The sequence below is a fragment of the Saccopteryx bilineata genome, chromosome X (assembly GCF_036850765.1).
Source record: "Saccopteryx bilineata isolate mSacBil1 chromosome X, mSacBil1_pri_phased_curated, whole genome shotgun sequence".
NCBI lineage: Eukaryota > Metazoa > Chordata > Mammalia > Chiroptera > Emballonuridae > Saccopteryx > Saccopteryx bilineata.
Window position 1 is genome coordinate 8,525,263 of NC_089502.1, and position 3,813 is coordinate 8,529,075.

The following is a 3,813-nucleotide window of genomic DNA, read 5'->3' on the forward strand; positions in this document are numbered from 1 at the left end:
CCTATCTATCCTTCTCTCTGACTCTCTGTCTCTGTAAAAAAAAATAAAAATAAAGAGTTCTCTTAAAAAAAAACAAAAAAAAACCCCACAGTCCTTATTCATCCTGGTATTCTTAAAAACATATTTCATACCTAATAAAGTATCTAGGATAGTACTGGGAAAACATGGTGCTAAATATTATGGAGAACATGAAATAAGCAGATAAACCTTCATTAAAGAGACCTGGAATCATATTTGAAATCAAGCTTTGTGTATATTACATAGGTGCTCTCCAAAGTAAGAATAATCATAGCACAGGAGGTATACAATATGATTCACTAAGAAGCAAAAAGAAAAAAAATAGAAATTCACTTTTTACACTAAAAATTCTAAGACAAGAAATGCAATCTTGCTGATATTAGATTTGCAGATTCTTTTTATTGATTTTAATTTATTGTGTTTACATAGATACAAGTGTCCTACTGAATACATCCCCCCACCCCCGTGTTCCCCTCAACATCCCCCTTGCCCCCCTCTGCCCCAATGGCCTCCTCCCTTTCCTCCAGGATTTGCTTTACTTCTCTCCAGTGGTCCACAACCTTTTTTGGGCCACGGATCAGTTTAATGTCAGAAAATATTTTCACGGACCGGCCTTTAGGATGGAACGGATAAATGCACAAAATAAAATTATGCGACCGGCGTAAAAACTGTGGTATTTTTAAATATAATTGTCGAACTTACGAGACAAGTGTCAAGAGTGAGTCTTACACGGATGTAACAGAGGGAATCTGGTCATTTTTTAAAAATAAAATATCATTTAGACTTAAATATAAATAAAATGGAAATAAATAAGTTATTTATTCTTTCTCTGCGGACCAGTACCAAATGGCCCACAGACTGGTACCGGTCTGTGGCCCAGGGGTTGGGGACCACTGCTGCTCTCTATAATGCTGTGTTATGTATATATATACCAATCTCTTTCCCTTCTCTGATCCCATCCTCTCATCCTCTTTCCCTCCGTCCACTATCCTTCTGGTCCTTTTGATCCCACCTCTGCCTCTATTCCGTTCCTCAGTTCACATTTCTCATTGGGTTCCTCAAATGAATGCAGTCATATGATACTTTTCTTTCTCTGACTGGCTTACTTCACTTAACATAATAGCTTCCACGTCCATCCATGTTGTCACAAAAGGTAAGATTTCCTTCTTTTTCATGTGTTTCGAACCTGGGTCTTCCACATCCCAGTCCAACACTCTATCTACTCTGCCACTGCCTGGTCAGGCTACTTTAACTAAACCAATTTCCACAAAATTGACAAGTGCTTAACAAGATTCCCACAAAGAAACCCTGGAGAGAAGATTAGTAATACAAGTGTAAGCAAATAGCAGAGAAATGGCAAGGTGAAAGTTGTGCTACTCCTAGCACTGTTGATCATCTGCTACATTACTGTGGAAATGCAATGCTGAACTAATCTTCTCTCTTAAGGAGATGGCTAAAACAATTTTAAATCATGAAAACTATTTGAAATATGAAATTTCATTCACTCTCAATAATAATCTATAGTTAAGAAAAAATTTAAAAATTTCTAAAAATATTTCATCTTTAATTCATCCTTTTTGTATTTATATTTTGGATAGATTCTATGATTCACATTATGTTTTAGAACAGTAGTATTGTTCATAATGTAAACACTTTATACATATATTGGAAGCATGTGCTCAAACATTTTTTACTGATGCACTATGTGATCAAAAGAGTTTAAATATTATTGCCTATAGTATCTACAATAAATGTGATAGGTAGTCTGTAATAGAAGAATGGTATGATTTCTGCAGAATAAATTTAACCTAGGCCTTAAAAAGTGTTTAAAATTTGGACATGTAAAGGGTTGGACGTAGGATGTTCCAAGCAGAAGAAGCCATAGAACAAGTTTAGAGGAAGGAAAGAGTGTGACAGGTATAAGGGTAGTGACTAGCTTGACTGAAACAGTTTGCACTACGAAGTAATGAGAGATAAAATTAGAGATGTAAAACAGGGCCAGCTTTATAGAATCTTAAATAATTGAAGAGTTTAAACTTTAAAAAATGTGGGCAGAATAGCACAGTTGTTAAAAACACAGTCTTTGGAGCCAAACATAACGGAGTCAAATCCCAGCCCTGAAACATTACGTGTGGAACATTAGCAGAGGGATTTAACCTGAGCCTGTTTCCTCATCCATATGAAGATTATGATTATAGAGGACAATGAGGCGGTTGTAGAGTTCTCATCACAGTGTCTGGCAACCTATGTAAGTATGTGCTCAATATAACGTAGCTATTCTTATTCTTATTCTGTAGATAATGGGAAGCCATTGTAACTTTTTGTACATGAGAGAAAGAGATTTAAAAATGATGTTTTAGAAAGGTTGTCTTGATTTGGCTATAGAAATCAGATTAAATTGGCAGAGTTGGAAAATCTGTTAGAATATTATTAGAGTAATTAGGACCCAAGTGACAGAAGGAAGTAGCAGTGGGAAGAGAGAAGATGTTGGCATGGAAGAATAGGATCAGATGCCTAATTAGATACAGTAGAATAACAATAAAAAAGACAAGATGGTCTTACAATGTTATGACTGTGACTCTTTTGATGCCATTATGGAAAAGAGAGAAATCAGGTAAGATAGAGAAATTAATCAGTAATTTATTTTTATTTTTATTTTTTTGTGAGAGAGAGAGCAACACAGAGAGGGATAGATTGCGACAGATAGGAAGGAAAAGAGATTAGAAGAATCAATTCTTTGTTGCAGCACCATAGTTGTTCATTGACTGCTTTCTCATACATGCATTGACCAAGGGGCTATAGCAGAGTGAGTGACCTCTTGCTCATGCCAGTGACCTTGGACTCAAGCCAGCGACCAAGGGGTCATGTCTGTGGTCCCACGCTCAAACCAGCAATGCCGTGCTCAAGCAGGTGACCTTGGGGTTTCGAACCTGGGTCCACTGCATCCCAAGCCCATGCTCTATCCACTGCACTACTGCCTGGTCAGGCTCAGTATTTTTTTAAAAATGAAATTTATGGCCCTGACCGGTTGGCTCAGCGGTAGAGCGTCGGCCTTGTGTGCGGGGGACCCGGGTTCGATTCCTGGCCAGGGCATATAGGAGAAGCACCCATTTGCTTCTCCACTCCCCCCCCTTCCTCTCTGTCTCTCTCTTCCCCTCCCGCAGCCAAGGCTCCATTGGAGCAAAGATGGCCCGGGCGCTGGGGATGGCTCCTTGGCCTTTGCCCCAGGTGCTAGAGTGGCTCTGGTCGCGGCAGAGCGACGCCCCGGAGGAGCAGAGCATCGCCCCCTGGTGGGCAGAGCATCGCCCCTGGTGGGCGTGCCGGGTGGATCCCGGTCGGGCGCATGCGGGAGTCTGTCTGTCTCTCCCCGTTTCCAGCTTCAAAAAAAAAAAAAAAAGAAATTTATTGGGGTAACTCTGGTTAATAATACATATTATATATGTTTCAGGTATACAATTCTATAATACAATACCTGTGTATTGCATTATGTGTTCACCTCCCAGAGTCTAGTTGCTTTCTGTGACCATATATTTGACCTCCTTTATCCCCCGAATCCTCTCCCCACTCCCCTTTCCCTTTGTTAACCACCATACCATTGTCTGTCTATGAGTTTTTTTGTTTTGTGTGTTTGTTGCTGCAATGTTTTATAAACCACAGATGAGTGAAATCATATGGTTCTTAATCTTTTCCCTCTGACATTTCACTTTAGCACGACATTCTAAAATGTTTATTTTTATTGATTTTAGAGAGGGGGAGAGAGAGAAAGAAACAATCTGTGCCCTGACCAGGGATCAA

At 39.4% G+C, this 3,813-nt stretch overlaps 1 non-coding gene across 1 annotated transcript; it reads left to right on the plus strand.

Moving 5' to 3' along the window:
* Nucleotides 1-3,035: 3,035 nt before the first annotated feature.
* TRNAT-UGU (transfer RNA threonine (anticodon UGU)) lies at nucleotides 3,036-3,111 on the plus strand. The gene has a single exon. It is a non-coding gene; the product is annotated as a tRNA-Thr (tRNA).
* The last annotated feature ends 702 nt before the right edge of the window (nucleotides 3,112-3,813 follow it).